This window comes from Ambystoma mexicanum, chromosome 3p (assembly GCF_040938575.1).
Source record: "Ambystoma mexicanum isolate Mex_15411 chromosome 3p, UKY_AmexF1_1, whole genome shotgun sequence".
In the NCBI taxonomy this organism is placed as follows: domain Eukaryota; kingdom Metazoa; phylum Chordata; class Amphibia; order Caudata; family Ambystomatidae; genus Ambystoma; species Ambystoma mexicanum.
Genome location: NC_090925.1, coordinates 180771640 through 180789628, shown reverse-complemented (window position 1 = coordinate 180789628; position 17989 = coordinate 180771640).

Sequence of the window (17989 nt, the reverse complement as noted above, 5' to 3'; positions counted from 1 at the left end):
TGCTTAGCGGCTCGATTAAACCTATGAGACTAGACACTAGACAGAGATTTAGAGGTCTGTGATCAAAATTCAGCAGCGCCTGCCTTTGGATTTTATGTGTGGCTGTGAAGAATTTTACTCAGAGGTTTATAAGCACCGCTGGAATGGGGCCTGACAAACAACGCCACGATTTTCAGCAGCACATAACACAACATCTCAGACTTACTCTGCAAAAGTCTTTGTAAACTCTCCAAAAACTGAAAAACGCAAAAAGTAAAATGGTGTGAGCGCCTTGTAAACAAGGATCTGTTTAAACCATCAGCCCTCATTCTTATTTGCACAAAATCATTGGGCCCAACAGTTGCCAATATTTGCCGGACTAACGTTTCCACAGCATCCATTATGACCGCTAACCCGTGTCCCAAGTAGCGTAAGTGATCCAGATTCATTAATCTAAACTTCTCGCAATGTTCGAAGGCCGAAAATGTTTTATAACTTCTCTGATAAGTTTGCACCCTTTCCAAATAAACTGGTGAATCCGGCGTCTGGGAGGCTGATATCTGCGGCGTGCTAGCTCAATTGCATCTGGATATAACCAGTCGTGCCTTTTTTAAGATTTTAAATAGGCGACTCTTCTGAGCTCGAGATATAGCCCATTTTGAGTTTTGTCTCCTGTTTTTAGAGCACTTTTGAAGTGGATATCCACCTCTGCTTAGCCCATCTGTAACGATGGGTTTGTTAGCGGTTGCGTTTTTAATTTTACTCAATCTCTCGGAGCAACGGGCGCAATGGACGTGTTCTTGGGCTATTTGAGGGGGTTCACTAGTTGGTAGTCATGACATTGTGGGCTCTTCTGGTATCTTTAATATTTGGGATATTTCCAGAGCAGGGCTTGATAGAGATGTGTATATTTTAGGCCCCACAAATGTTTGTGGAAAAGTGGCTAGAGAGGCGGTTAGTGCATTGTGTGCAAGACCCGGTGCCATGTATGTTTCACAAGGCATATCAGAGACCCCTTCTATGACTAATGGGGTGTGTTCAACAACCAGGGCATCGGTTAGTGTAATATTGACCGGCAAACCCGTATCTGTCCCACAAGACGGCATTGCTAAGGCATTAGTATTGTCACCCAGGTGCTCTAGTAGCATCAAAACCCCTTCCGAATTTCAAAAGGCGCTCTGAACCATACATTGTACAAGCTGCTTCTTTTTACAATAGGGTTTTAAACTTTTGACGATGCTCAATAATTTCCTTTCATTCTTTTTAAAGTGGGCTTTTTTTTTGTTCTTTTGATTAACCGCTGCACACTCACACGTAACTGTATCTGAAACATTAATGACCCCAAAACGGGCCCTGGCTCCCACACCGTGATCACCTTCTTTTTGCGAATCTGTATTACAATTCATAATTATAATGGGTTCATCGTGAGGTGTTTCAACAGGTGCATTGGTGTTAGTGTGTGATGTTGATGGAACCTCTGCGCTTGCAATGCCCTGTTTGAACACTCTGCAGCGGCACATTTGAAATATTATCAACATCTGCATTGTAGACCTCTTCATCATTGTGCACATCGAGCCCTTGCTCATCATTCAAAATATCAATAACATCCTCATCATTATTCACACAGCCCTCCTGAACACCAGCAGAAGTTTCAACCCCAGACCTGTGCTCACGCCCCTCTTGAGCGCCATCAGAAATATTAGAAACAGCCCCTTTCTGAACATAACTAGAAATAATATTAGCAAGATTAACATTGTGTCTGCCCCCGCCCTAAACATCAGAAGAAGCAACATTGAAGCCACGGTCAGTGTGCACTAACCCTTCCTGAACATCAGCAGAAACATTATCAGGGCCAATACTGTATGCACTTCCATCCCACTATACACAGGTATCTTGGCTATCAAGGGGTGGTGTATTACTAGCCCCAATATTTTGACTCATAGCCACATTGCTATGTATAACCGCCTCATCGGCTGTATTAACAATGCCAGCATCTTCTAAAAGTGCTTCCAGAGATACAGGACTGTTAGTAAACTCTGGAATCCTCTGCATATCAAATATATGCACTTCCAATTCAATTACTGTTTCATCCCGCATAACGGGTATAGCGCCATCATGTATATACGTCCTATTTCCCTCATTCACAACCGTCCCAATGTCTTCCTGCATAAGTCTGATATCAGCGTCCATCTGCTCATTTCAAAGATGCGAAAATATGTCTTTACTGGGTTTAATACTACATTAAATAGGTCATCTACATTTTTTAACGCTGTCCAGACTGGTAATGTTTTTTCTGTCTTTACCAACATATACATTCTGCAGAGCATATTCTAATACATTTGTCTCATTGTTGGCCAGCACAATCATATCGCTCGTGTCAACCCCCAACTGTGCAGCCATGTTCGTACTACTCTGACCCCTGGCATTTTTTTTCTTTAGTCGCTGTTTAACCTCCCCCCGTTCCCGTGGCTGTCTTACCCCAGCCGGATCATTCTCAACAATATGCATTGCATTTTGCAGCTTAAAACATTCCGAATTCACACCATCAACCTCACGAACCCGCTTCACACCGACACTGTCCTGTGCATGTACACTTTTAAAGGAGGCTTGCAGCCCAGAGCCATCGAGAGATCTGTCTGAAAATTTGTGAACACCCACTCCTGCACAGACATTGGCTGTTGGAATATTTAAATGGCCAGTAATATCCGTCAGAGCCCTCGAGTGCCCAATCGCTTTGCGAATAACTCCATAATCAGAGTTTAAAACCGGAGCATTCCCTATTTTTCTTGAGGGATGCCGACGTGTTAAACACATTCTTGAGCCAGTAGTACACAGTGGGATAACCTGTGTGCCTGGATCCCCTGTTATAGAATCATTTGCCAGCCCATTTCCTATCGCTCAATGGCCCACCAGACACTGCAGTGGGCATTGTAAAAACTCCAGAACCAACAGAACTCATTGATGAATGCACAAAGGAACTCTGCGGCATATGCCCCTCAGATCCATTGGGCTTTGCCGCTGTAACAGCACTGAAGGGTCCCCATCCATGGGTCATTTAAACATTCCAAAGCTGTTGAACCATGCAAAACACGCCCCATACCAGCGCCCGCAAGAGATCCGGTAGAGACAGGCAAACCCATCCCTGTGTTCTCAAGACATTCAGATTTTGCTGATCCAAACAAAGCACCTAGTCCCTTGGAGACTTTATGATCACTTATGAGGCCCCCAGACATTTTGGCCTGTGTTACAAAAACTCCAGAACCAAGCGGCCCGGTGATGATTTCACAAAAGACATCTGTGGCGTTTGGTCCCCCAAATCCATCGGCCCTTGCTGCTGTAAAAAAAAATAAACATTATACTCTGTCCTGAGTCATTAAAACATCCAATGTTTGTTGATCCAGAAACAACAAGCTGTCCCATTCCAATGTCCTGAGTTGCCCACCGCTGCATGTTGTTTTCCAGAAGCTCCCTGTTGCAACATTCAATTGTTAAGAGCCATTTCCGTAGAAAACATAAAAACAGAGTCATAATTAACATATTAAACCCGTATAACAACCAAAGGTCCTGAAAATCAAAATTCCAATCCATATATATATATATATATATATATATATATATATATATATATATATATATTTATTCAGTCAAAAAACGTTAAAGGGAAGTTATGGTTAAGTAGCGCTACTAAAAACCTATCAAATTCAGTGAAAAAATGTTTTGCACGGCACGTTATGGTTCGTTTGCCCTAAGAAAAATCTAGCACATTCAGTGCAAACACTTTGTTAAAGGGACGTTATACTTACTTTGCACTACCAACTACCTATCCATATTAAGGGTACACGTAAAACCCAGAAATTCGCCAGTTATGGTAAGCTAAGCAACCATAACTCACGCCACCACTGTGCTCTGCTAAGACTTACACCCATGACATCAAAGATGACATCACAAATGTCACTCCTTACATTCTTAGAGGAATTGTAAAATAGTATACCATTTTCAATGGTGGTCTATGAAATGCCATTTGCATGGAAAAAGTACACATTTCTAAAATTAAGGATGTCATTGTCACAGTAGAACATCCCAGCAGTGCACAAAAAAGCAGACATGCTTCTGTTTATAAGACCCCTTCCAACCTGGCTGTGGACAAATTACATTCAGATAGTCCCGTTCCTGTCTTGGTGGTATGCATGAGAAAAGCAGTGGGAAAAATCTGCTTCACTGCTTTCAGCAACTTCTTCAGTTGACACAGCAAACATGCACAAGGCATGTAACCTAAATGCAGGGCTCCATAATGCACCGCGACAACATGAACAGTAGTGACAGTGGCCACATTTCTACAAAATCCAATCACAGCTCTGAAACTGCACTCATGCACACTGTACCACAAAGCCTCCACTCCTTCCATATTGAAATTTTCAGCAAAGCCTCTTTCCAGGGCATAACTGTGCAATTCTTGCATAAAGCCATCACCCATGATCAACACTGTGCATCTCTCCATCTCTGCCAGCCTCACTACACAGAGCAATTAAAAAATTATTACTGCCCCTTCCTGTGAAGCACACCCTCAACACCTGATTGTACACTCCCCACAGTCCCATTGTCATGCCCAGCATGCTCACAAGTACAAGCTGTGGCACGTGCGCTTCCTCAACTACTGCGAGGACCGTGCCCTGGTAAACCAGGGCCAGTGCTTCTTCCCTTTCCACTACTCTTTTTCCAGCACTCCCTCAATGGGTACTGTTAAATCGTCACAAACGCATCCACCAATAAGATCCAAGACCTCTGCATCTAGCAATATCATTTCTGTGCAACACTTCATATGTACCGTTAACCACTCTGAGTACAACTCTCATGTGATTGTAAAGCAACTCCAGTAAAAAGTTCTCTGAAACTATGATTTCTGCAACCAGATTCATCCACATCAGCATCCATCACCACAAAGTACAGGTATCAATGTATTTTATCCAGTACTTTTGCAACTCTGTTATAAATGCCTTTGAGCAGGGTTCCTGCCACTAAACCTCCATAACGTACTGAAGAAGCATACAGTAATTTCTCCTATCACCTATGCCACTTGCAATGGTATGGGCGTTGAACATTTTCATTTACCCATATCAGCCATTGCAATATCCAAACAGTTACTCTCTTCTTTGCTTCTGACAATTGTACGCCTTTTTTCCGCACTAACGCATCTTCTATAAAAGTCGTGGAATTGTCACTGCAAAGGAGCACCGAATACATCCAAACAACCTAAACCAAGTACATACATTGCATGCATACAGAGTGCCTGCCACTTACCTTGCACCCTTCACAGAATGTATCTGTGCATTGACAACAGTAACAATCGTAAATGTGGATAAATAAAACGAACAAGTGAAATAATTGCTCTACTCATGTAGGAAGCATATATGCTCAGAAAAGGTAATGGAATTTCATACACAAAAGCTTTTTCCTTTCCAAGCTCTACACCTTTACGAACCTTTTTCTCACCCTTCTACAACTAGGACTAATCCATTTGCAAAGTGAATACTCCTACACCAATGCACACACTTGCTAAACCACACGTTGTACGGCACACTTACAAGTGAGCCACTTACACTCTTACCAACAATGCTGATGCTCCCAAGTCCCCATGAATATACAAAGCCATCCAATTACACACACTAAGTCTTCCTGCCAACACATCCCCCTACCCTTTTAAGTAATGTATTCTCCAAATGCACTCAGTGTGCCATTAACAAACATATTTTCTTATTATCTTCTTTCACAGTTGCAGTAAGCACCTCTGTCCCAAAAGCCAGTGGCGTGTACACTTGAAAATGCAACCCAGAGTAAGCCTACTCTCGACAGCCAACAAAGTAAGTGCAATGCTATCGTGGAGTTTCACCTCTACTGAGACAGTGCACTGTTCTTGTATTTTTAGGTACACAATTGCATCAACCCACTGGAGTTTGCGTCATTGTTACTCATTGCACCTCAACAGTTCCTCACTTTGTGTTAGCATGTTGCCGCCATTATATTAACTCCCACATAGCAATATAGCATTCCCACCTTACACTAACACACCATTACACAATAAAACACCTCTATCTATATTCCTACCCTCACATTCATCCATTCATGCAAAGCTGCACACATAGACACCACAAAATGTGCACATCCACACTTTCCTTTTTTCTGCTACAGCTATTACAGAATGCCTAGCAAAAAGGAATTCCGTATAAAACAACGCAGAAATAGACCAGCTGTACCTAAAAGCATAGAAAATAGCCATCCACCTCTATCAGATTTTGTACTGAAAGTTGAAAGGGAACAGCTAATGCAGTCACTAACGATAACTAAAGCACCTATCACTAAGGAGAATGTAATTCCCCTATCAAAATGTAGACGTAAAAGAAAGGTAGTAAAAAGAGTGCAACTGTCACTACTGGTAATAGAGCATGTACAAATACTAATGTCACCACAATGAAGCATTTCAAAAAAGTAATTTTACAAGAAATGTTCCTCCACACAGTCCTTTACCCTTATAAGTAGAGGGGAGAAATGAGGCTCATCCCTTAACCCTTATTACAGTAATCCTGGAAGCTCTTGTAGACAGTGCAATGCTCTAGAAACTAAAAATCTTTCTATTAATTGTTAACAAAATGAAACCACTGCCAAAATTAATTTGTAAACTACAAGCACTACTTTGAAACAGACGCAATATCACCATAGATAACTTTGGCAACAGCAGTACAGGTGAGTATAGTCACAGCACAAGCACACAGCCATACTTCAATGAAGAATCATAGAAACAGGAGCAAAGGAACCACATTGCCATACATAGCACTGTACGAGGGTATGAAAAGGGAGCCAATAGCATAATGGAACAAAAAACACTGCTTGCACAAATATCCCCATCACACTTATATGCCACTGTCAATGGTACTGAACCAATATGGCCCATCTACAAATGGCCTTGCACATCAATGTGTAACGGTCGCCACCCCCCTGTCAAGTCGTTCCAGCAGTTCCTCAGCCACCATGTTAAAGGCAACAAGAAAGGAAAAGGTTAAATACTACAAACTATGAACTCCTGTCCAGTGTGCAAATACACAGGAGTATCAGGACATGTGTCAATCTGCATTTCTGGACCTGCTTGCAAAAGTACCTTCCACTATATGAAAATGTTAGCACCACACCATTGTAGTGTAAAAAATCTCGTTTACAAAGTGTACTAAGCAAAAAGTACTCAGACACAAAACTGCCTGTTGCATTCAAATTTTCCAATACAAGTGGTGTAAATTACTGGGAAAATGTAGCAATCAATGATGTATTACAAATGCCACCAATTGGTGAAAACATTTATGTAAACGGCTCAGACCAGTTGTGTTTACAAATCATAGTCCTGCACAAAAATTCTGCAAACAATCCTAGAAATCGTTACAGAGTGTCAGGAATAAGACAGAAATTGCACTACTGTGCTAGAATGGTAAATGCACCTTAAACAGACATGGAGATCCAGAGGAAGTTGTAATGTAATTAGTACAATTATTGGAAGTAAAAACATACCCACAAAGGAAATCTTTCAGACTTCCTACGTGTGGCAACATACATGCACTCTCTGCAATCATGTCATTCAGGAACAAGTCCTTAACAAACGCTTTCTCTATGTACCTATTCCTACCTGTGATTCCATTCCATTTTTAGCAAGTGGTACAAAATGCAAAGCATAGCATATTGTGTAGGCCTTGCAATTCCGATAATCGTTCCACCTTACACATACAAGCACATAGGCAATACGTAATATGAATGATTTGAACATACAATGCAAATGGAGACAAAAATAAGTGCACGCTTACAACCTTCACACACTGACAGGTATCACTTGCCAACAAAACCTTCCCACCAATGGCCATAATCTACAACAAAGGTGACACAACAGGTTCAGGTAACTATACTGCATACATTGGAAAGTACATATAATATTTGAATGAGTTGTAAAGTAATTTGTTTCCTTTCATGAATGAGAGGGCCAAAAAGCTCCTTGCCAAAAGGCACTAAAGTGCACAAGATGGCAATGCCACCCACATATGCGCAGCCATCGCACACACAGTCTGCCAACATACACCATTGATTTGTAAGGAACTGCACATATAAATAGTAGATATGGCCCGTAAATGTACATTTATATATTGTGGCAGCTGTACATTCATTGCACCATGTGTAAGGTAGTAGCATGTCTCCATGTACATAAAAGTAAGTTCTATGTAACTGCAACTATATGTGGGTGGCTGTGTACATTCTCCATATTTTAAATGTGTGATGCTGAGCAATTCCTTTCATGTCGCAATAGCTTACTGCACTTCCTAAACAAAGGGTGTCTTCAGGGGCTAACCATAGCAAACGCAAGTGGTGGCATGTTGCTCCCTAATGTGGAACAAGTGCTATAACCTACACCATATGGAAGTGTATGCTTGACAGCTCACTTCTCGTGCTCTACCAAGTGTAAAATGTCCTTCACAACCATTCTGTAAAGGTGACCACTCTCAGAGAGATGCAGAGTTGTAACTGTGTATGATGCAGCAACGTATGGTTATAACAACTTACCCAAAGGAGCGAAGGAGGAAAAAAAAAAGACTACATAGACATATTTGTGGCATCCATATAGCAGTATCAAGAGCCTAGGCTCTTGGGCGCATGGCCGAAGGCCGTAGGCCATAGGCCATGCCCCCAATAGGGTAGGCCTTGGCCACACCCACCGCAGCATGATGCAGCCATTCCATGCAAGCATGTGGCCAGGTACCAGAATGCACAAACATAACACAGCCACCGGCAGTCCTACCCAACCCCCACAACATAATACAGCCATGCATACAAACATGTAACCATTTAGCAGAATCCACAAACATAACACAGCCTCCAGCACCCCTACCTACTTCCATTCACATACCATTTTACTACTTCCAACCAAACCACAAAATCTTCACAACATTGCCCCTGCTCCCAACAGTCTATTAAGAACCAATACATCATAATACAGTTCAGTGCTTATTAATCTGTGCAATGGCCACAACCCAACCACATAAACCATCCACTGGAACCCTATACACTTCTATACGCACAGTATTTCAACAGTTCACCCAGTGGACACACAGCCATGCACCCAAAACTGGAGGACGTGCTAACAATCACCGCACCCATCAACCATGCAACCAACAATGTGTACAATGCTGACAAACCACACACACAAGGCAGCAATGTGAAACCTACTTGCAACCATTAGACATACTTTTCTGGGCAAGGCCTCCAGCCATGCATCCAAGGTGCTACGAGCTTACCACACACAACACAGCATACTACAGCCTATACAAAAATGCTCATGTTATGTGCTATCTACTTGCCATCTACAATTGAGCCTGCCAGTAGTCACCACAGAAAGAGGTACCTATTGTGCAGTAACCAAGGCTACGTGCATTCACCCCACAAGGTACTCGCCTGAGGAGGTACCCGCAAATTGGCACAGTACGCACAGATACAGCTGCCACACCACAGTCTTCTTCCACCTAATAAAATATATCCGATGAACCACTTCTCACTCCCCCACCCTTTGCATCCCATCTTCCCACCACTCAATGCCACAAAGCATGTTTTACAGCCCCTTTCGGCGCCACACTATCCTCAGATACAACATGGCGGTGATACTCAAAATTATGACGCACATCATGCTTCCCTCCAGCCAACCACTGGGTGTGTCCAATGTCCGCCGACATCAAGCTACACTCCAGCCCAATCAGACTTTTGACTTCGGATCGAACAGGGAAATGGGACCGCGGAGCGGAGCAAGATTTCACACATTTTTCGAGATGTACATTTTACCTGCTTTTTAAAAAGGTACAGGACAGATTATCACCAAACTTAGAAAAGCAGGCTTTTGGGACCAAGCCGTCGATCCTGCCGCAAATTTGATGAAAATCCGTCCAACAGTTTCGGCTGTACGCATGCACAACATTTTTGTCCATTCAGTCTATGGAAGAAAAACACATTTTTGGGACCCCCCTATAAGTTTGGCCCCCCTGGACGAAACCTCAATAAACTTCTTCTGTTTTAAAAGCTCTGTTTGCAGCATTAAATAAAAATGCACAGGGCTAGATTTTAGAACAAACACCAGGGCTAGATTCTAGAACATACACTTTTAAAATGGTTTTCACATCTTGTTTAAATATTTTACACTTTTAAAATACAGCTATTTATTTACAACTTGCAGTAAATACATAAAATCAACTCACTTTTTAAAAATAGAATGTCTCTTTCATCACCATACTTAGATGTCCTGGGGTCTTCAGTTCCAACCGGGGCTCCACAGATGGTGCAAATCTCTTGAAATCTGCAGCAATGTTCTGGCAGGCTTCCAAATCATGGATTTTTAAGACATCCAACCCCCACCTAAGCAGAACACCCCCCATCCGGTCTATTCCCTGTGCAGGCTGCTGGGAAGCTTTGAAAACCCCTAGTCATTGTGAGTTTGGAATACAATGAGTCATTCAGATGTCCTTTAGGCACAGCAGTCACATTCTGGCTGAAGATTACAGGCACCTTGGGGCTATGCTTCCTTTACAATGAATGGGGTCATGCAAATACAGTTTAGTCACACCAGACACATGGCGGTGCTTGGTTACAATAGCCTAGGGGCTTCTTTGCAAGGTTGGATCATTCTGATGTGACTTCATATCATTTGTAATAAACATAGAAACCGAAATAGTTAAGTCAGAGCTCCGTGCCTCATGTGTGTGTCATCATCTGTGTATTCTCTGCCCTGCCTTGACATTTTCATAAAGGCAAGCTTCAGCTATGTTGCTGGAACATTGCTTTCTGCACATCAGGGAGAATGGTAGAATCCAATGACCAGTCATTTTGCATGAATTTGCCTGTGTTGTTTTTTGTAGCCCTGGAATTAGATCTTCACTTTTCATGTTGTTATACATTATAAACTATATATTCACAGGCCCTGTAACTCAGCTGTTTTAATTAAAAAAAACATAGCGCATCTTTTGACATAATATGTTCACAACGCGTGAATGTCAGGACATTTTGATATCTAACGTTTTGATATCACATTTTTTCATTTTGATATAAAAAAATTACAATATAATTTGGGCATAAAAAATGTGATATCAATTTTTTTATTTAAATAATTGATGTAAAAAGTCAATACCATTTTGATAGAATTTTTTTTATTTGATATAAAAAATTAGATATAATTTAGATATCATTTTTTTCAAATGTTGACATACATTTTTTTAAAACATTGTTATATAAAAATGGTTTGAAATGTTGCTATAAAAATGTATATCATTTTTTTATTTTGATATAAAAAAATGTTGGAATAAAAAATGTGATATCAAAAAATGAATTTTGATATAAAAAAAATAGGATATCATTTTTATATAAATAAATCTGATCAAAAATCTTTGACATAAAAAATAAAATGTTGATATCAAATGTTTTAAACATTTTTATATAAATTTGTTTTTTACATCAAACATTTTTATATCAAACAGCATTTTTTGATACCACATTTTTTAAACTTTTTTTTATAAATTAAATTCTATGTTAAATGTTAAAGGTATTTATACCGTGCACGGTCACCAACGGATTTGGTCCCCAGGCACACAGGGGATCTGTAAACAAGAAGGTGGGTAAGGTTATTCGAGTGAAGAGAGAGTAGGAAAGTCAGAGAAGTGGTGTGCTGTTGGCCAGTGTTCCCTACTTGGTGACTTTCTTGCTATATTTAGCGAGATAGTATACTCCCCTAGCGACTTTCTAATCAAAAAGCAGCTAGCGAGAAATCTAGCTACTTTTTTCTATTGGTTTGGACACATGCATCATTTATGCAAGTTTCCAAACCAATAGAAAAAAGTGTGGTCATTCGCCAGGGAGGTGCTAACTGTTAATTATATTTTCTTAACGTTGCCGGCCCACCCCCAGAAACACTCCATGGGGACTGTATGTTAAGGGCAGAGGCGTTGGGGGGGGTGACTGAGGGGACTGTAGCCCTGGGTCTTTTGGTTGTAGCCCCAAATAGAAGCTCAGGGACTACCATCAAAAGGCTAGCTAGCCCCGAGTCCCGACAGTCCTGACATTAGCGTAGCCCCGCATCTTTTCCAGACCTAGCAACACCCCTAGTTAAGGGGATGGTCCGAAACCAAATGGTTAAAAGGGGAGAGGCCACAGTAAAATTGATAAATTGCAGGGGGCAAGAGTAGGCAATTATGCAAATTAGGCAATGATGTAATTTATCTACTTCTGGCGACTTTTAGGGGAACCAATAGCTACTTTCTTTACCGAGCAGTTGGCAACACTGCTGTTGGCAGCTTCAGTTTGGTTTTCACCATGCGCTGAGTTTTAGTGTGAGCATGGAACCGATGGGAGACCGATGCGAGATCTCGTGTGCTGTTGGTGTGGTTTATGTGTTATTTGTTGTTGTTAGAAATAATATAAAGTTTATATACAATTATTCAAAGGATTATCAAAGGGCAGCTTTATATAACATCATGACGTTATACCATCAAGGCCACAACCCACTCCCGCGTCATCAAAGCATCACCAACACCTCACACTCGCCGGCTAACTCCTCACAACTCACTATGCCCTCGACCAAGCAACAGCGCACCCGCGCTCTCCCATATTAAAAACATTTTAATATAAACGTTATATCAAACTGATATCAATAATACCCTTTACATATCAAAACATATGTAACTTCCTATAAAAATACACATTTGATATAATTTTGATATCTTTTTGATATTAACACATTTTGATATTAAAATTCATATCGAAAGCCTATCAAAAGGGAGTCGGACTAAAGAGAAAAAGGGGGCATTCCCACCGGTCACAATTTACATCAAGAGGAAAGGGGGCCCCATCTACCACTGAGCTGCACCGGGGTTGCCCGGGTTGGATATCTCGGGAACCCCAGCAAATGTGCACTAAAAGGAGCATTGTAAGTAAGAGTAGTAATACGAGATCTACAAGCTCCCGGAAGATAGCTTTAAGGCTCCCAAATCTCAACACGGATACCTCCATATCAGCCCCATAGGAAGTCCCTCACACCAAGAACATTTAGAGAAAGATGCCCAAGATTGCATGAATGCATAGTAGTTTAGAGAATCATCACAGGATAGGGTGATATATCAGGGTAATTAGAGCCTTCAGTGAAAATGAAACGGGGTCAATGATCAAGTATTAGAAAAGGCAGAGGATGATCAGTGATGCAACACCTTTGTGGCCAGCCACACACATTTGACATTTTAGACACTGGGAAGTTGGCAGACAGCTCTGCATATACACCCATGTACTTAAACAGGGCAAGAGTCCAAGAAAAGTCGAGGGGGCTCATTACCATATTGAAATGTAAGTGACGTCACAGGGCTATAGGTACATGTCATTCAACTGAACTTTCCTAATGGAAGAAAGTGCACAGGATAAATCAGATTTTATTTCAGAAAATGTTTTCTCAAACCAAAAAATATAACCTGAGAGGATATTGTCACATAATGTTGCTGACAAAGTATGAAAGATGCATTGCTGTTACATCAAATAATCTGTAGTGAAATACAAACATAAAACAGTTTAAAGGGCGTTTTATCATACAGTCTTGTAGCTAATTATCTGGCCCTGAAAAATGACGACCAGGGTTCAAATCGCGGCTTTGCTATGTTCTCGAACAGAGGCCCAACAGGCGTCCAACCACTAATTCATTTAACTTGACCACACTAACCTTTCATGTCTGCAATCCACAAGAACATGGGATGTCGGGAATCGTCGGGCCTCGGAAAACGTGAGCAGCCTTTAAAACCTGACTATCACAGAAGAAACTAAGCAACTTCAAAGCCCTCTGCATTGCTTATGGATCACTACACAGACAATGAGCAGAATTACCCGGAGCAAAACTCACCAGATATCAACTCAGAAGAACCGTAAAATCTTGCACTGATCTCCAAAAAGAAACAAGACACTATGAGAATACTAAAATCAGAGGAACTGCCTTCTCCGCCTAATCTTCCGGGAACGGCAAAAAACGTGGCCGAGATAAAAACAGATCAACAACAACTGCATTAAAGACAGCAATGGTGCTCTGATATACGGAAAGCACTATTAGACAAAATCGCCAACTTCCAAACTAAAATCAAAGTAAAGTAAAATTCCCTAGAGAAAAACAACTTAGAGCCGGACGTCTCCAACCCCACAGGCCACCACGAACATCAAACCATTCAGCTTCTCCCCACTGTCTATCGCTGAAGTCGAATGCATCATCAATAAAATCTAACCGTCCAATTGTCAAGGCGACTCGTGCCCAGCCCCCATTGTCAAGGAGGCTTCACATGAGCTAGCCCCATTCATTACTGCCTTTACAAATTCTTCATTTAAAACAGGTATAGTTCCTGGCAACCTTAAGGATGCCTGGGTTATCCCTCTGCTCAAAAAACCCTCCCTCAACCTTAGCCTACACTCCAACTATAGGACTATTACCACTGTCCCATTCATGCTCAAAATATTGGACCGGGCCGCTTACCTCCAGATCCAGGATTATCTGGAAGTTAACAACCTCCTCGGTCTAAAGCAATCTGGCTTCTGGTCTAGGCATGGGACGGAAACTGCCCTTATTGACTTAAAAACACAGATCGAAGTACTGAAAGACAACGGGAAACTAGCCTTGCTACTATTACGTGATATCTAAGCGGCCTTCGATCTGGTGAATCACCACATCCTCTGCCAGCACCTCACATCAGCCGCCCACTGTTCAGACAGTGCCACCCCCTGGATTAGATCCTTCTTAAGCAACAGATCTATGCAGGTTTTCTCTCCGTCACCATCCGTTGAGCCTGCCCCCATTAACTGTGGCATTCCACAAGGGTCCTGTGTGTCACCAACTCTTTATAATGTGTTTACTAAACCCTTGTTTGATGTTCTTGACTATCTGGGTGTCTCGTACACCAACTATGCTGACGACACCCAGATACACATCCCCATCACGGGTGATCACGCAGTGGACACTAAAGCCCTGAACGACATCTACCTGGTTATTCAGGCTTGGATGGTGCAACATGAGCTTTGCCTCAATGATGATAAGACGAAACTAGTCATTTTGGGTTCACACCAACGTCTGAATAAACTTGATCCTTCTTTCAAGTCCTTCATCATTGACGGCAACGTCATCAAGGTCACCACGGACACCAGATCTCTTGGAATATACCTTGATTCCACACTCTCACTTTGCAGACAAACCGGCACTGTCAATTTGGCATCTGCATATACATGCAAACTGATTGCGGCATGTAGACCATTTTTGACTACCCCAAATTGCATCACATTGGCTAGAACACTTGTCATGTCCAAGATTGACTACTGCAGTGCCCTCTACTTTGGGACCTGTCAATCCAACCTCAACAAACTGCAAGTCACTCAGAATAATGCCATCAGAGCAGCATTAAACATGCCTAGAAACAGGGTCGGATTGGCCCCTCGGCCTTTCGGCCCGTGGCCGGGCCGAAATCGTCCCTGGGAAATGGGGGCCAGTTTCTGGCCATGCCTGGGCCAATTTGGAAGAAAAATGAATGAAAATAAAATCTTTTTTTTCACATCTTTTTTTCATAAAGCCTTTCATCCTTCTTAGGTCGATAAATGAGTACCAACACAGGTTGGGTGATATTTTATGCATATTTGTTCTATAAAAATGAGCTTACGCATAAGTGCTATCCAATAACATATTATCATTTGGCCTTGGACGTCGGCTTGGATTCACAGTCATTTAATGTGCTTAGGAACAATGCTATTTGACGGCACTTCCTGTTTTGTCAAGGGGTGAAAAGGTTGTGTTTCATCGCATTTCCGGGATGTCACTTTGGGGTGGGATCAAATGACATTACTTCTGGTGATGTCAACAGAGGTCAAGGGTCGTGAGGCGAGGGGTGGCCCACTTTTTGGAGGCGATGGGTGGGCCACTTTTTTTTAGGTAAACGGGCCTATTTCATGTCCCAGTCTGACCCTGTCAATCATAGAATTGCCCTGAAAACTCTTGCCCTTACTCACAAATGCCTTGCCAATAAGGCACCCATCTTCCCAGCCACCTGTCTCACACCACACACCTCTAGCCGGCCCTTGAGAGCTGCCCAAGCTCATAGTTTACACCTCCCCAGGTTCAAACTATAAAAAGGCGGTGGCGCCAGCTTCCCGGTCCTAGCCTCGAAGCTATGGAATACCCTTCCCAATGACATCAGAGCTGAGCCTTCCTTCCTTGTTTTCAAGAACAAATCTAAAGATTGGCTCTCAGCACAAAACATCTGAGACTTCTGATGCCGCTTCACTGCCTTGCCATTCTCTCTTTCACTCAAGAACAATATGGTATCTAGTTAATGCGCTTTCTTATGCATACTTTCGTGTTGCTCCTCCTGTATTCCGATGCACTACTGTCTTGAGGAACTGTCTGCTTAACTCTTCTGCCTGTATCTACCTCATACTATAATTTTCTGTATATATTGTATCAATCCAGGAGCCCTGCCGGCATGTCTGTTGTAAGTTGGCAGAGGCCCACCTTTATTCCTATGCATGTAATCACAACTTTGCCTCCTATGATATTTGCCCAGATGCCTTCGGGCCCGGTGCGCTATATAAATAAATAAAATACAAAATACAAACTACACAATGATCAACCCTACGGGGAGACCACTCCACAAAGGCATTGAAACTCTAGCCCTGATTGCATGAACCAAAAGTACCTCGACAACTGAACGCTCCTCGCCTCTCAGACCAATGTTTTAAGAAATGCACACACAAGTCTGCCAAGTGGATCAAGAGAACACAGGAAACCCAAAAACCCCTAACCCATACCCAACCCCTCTAGGTAATGCCCACTCCAGCGACCGCTTACTGTCCATCAGGCAATAATCTCTACTATACTGATCAGTCCTTCTTTTTAGTCTTGTCACATCAATCTTACCTCACGCCAATACAAAGGTGAATGCCCTACAAAAAAGAAAACAAAAGCATAGCCGCCCAATACAGAGACCACACAAAAACAATCTAACCATTTCCTTTTCTCAACCACTCTCCCACACCACACACTTACCACACACTCCCAGATGGGCTACCGAACCACTCAGCTACAGCACCCAAACCGCACATCACTCTCAAACCAACTCACAAGCCTCAATAGCCTCTAACACCAAACAACAAGGAGACTGGATGCCGTTCATCTGGAAACAATATGCATCCAGTGTACAAAACAAAAAAAGCACACACCCTGAAAGCACAGACGCCAGTTACTCCTATATCTACACGCATCAACAGCTGATGACAACACCTCTCTTATCCTTCTGCTCCTCTCTAACCAACCCATCCCTCTTTACCTTACAGAGCTACGAGAGTGTCTGCAGACCATGAAAGTGGCAGTGGTGAGCGGTATAAACCAACTTAACATAAAACTGCCATCATGCTTGCTGCCTGCAGGAACCGGAAACAGGAACCTGTAGAGGCGATCCAAAGGTCGGTATTAGTAGTTGCCAGAGAATGGCAGCCTATTGGCTCAGCAGCAAGTGCTGCACTTTAAAAAATATTCACCAAATGGCAGCGCTAGCCAGTGGGCAGCAATCAAGGGGTTGCACTGGGATGGTGAAGGGACTCCAAGGGTGGTGGCCTCCCCCTCTGCCCCTCCCCTGCTTCAACCACCTTTCTCTGTGTTCTTTTACAGGGGAGAAACGTCTTAGTGGTTTCTGAACAGTTGTTTACATGCTATTGTTTGATTAAAAGTCTATATTGTTATAGAACCTTGACTGGACATTCTTTTATTTTCAACTGTTTTACATGTGCTGTTTGGGCTGCTGGCGTTAGCAGTTCTCACCCCTCTTGGAGAGTATAGCCTGAGCTAGTGCATGAGGCAGAGGACAGCTACCTTTCGGGTACATCTGTGTCTATTCCACCTTTCTGATTGAGGTCACTGATGGTTTAGCAGTAGTGGTGTGGGCTGGGT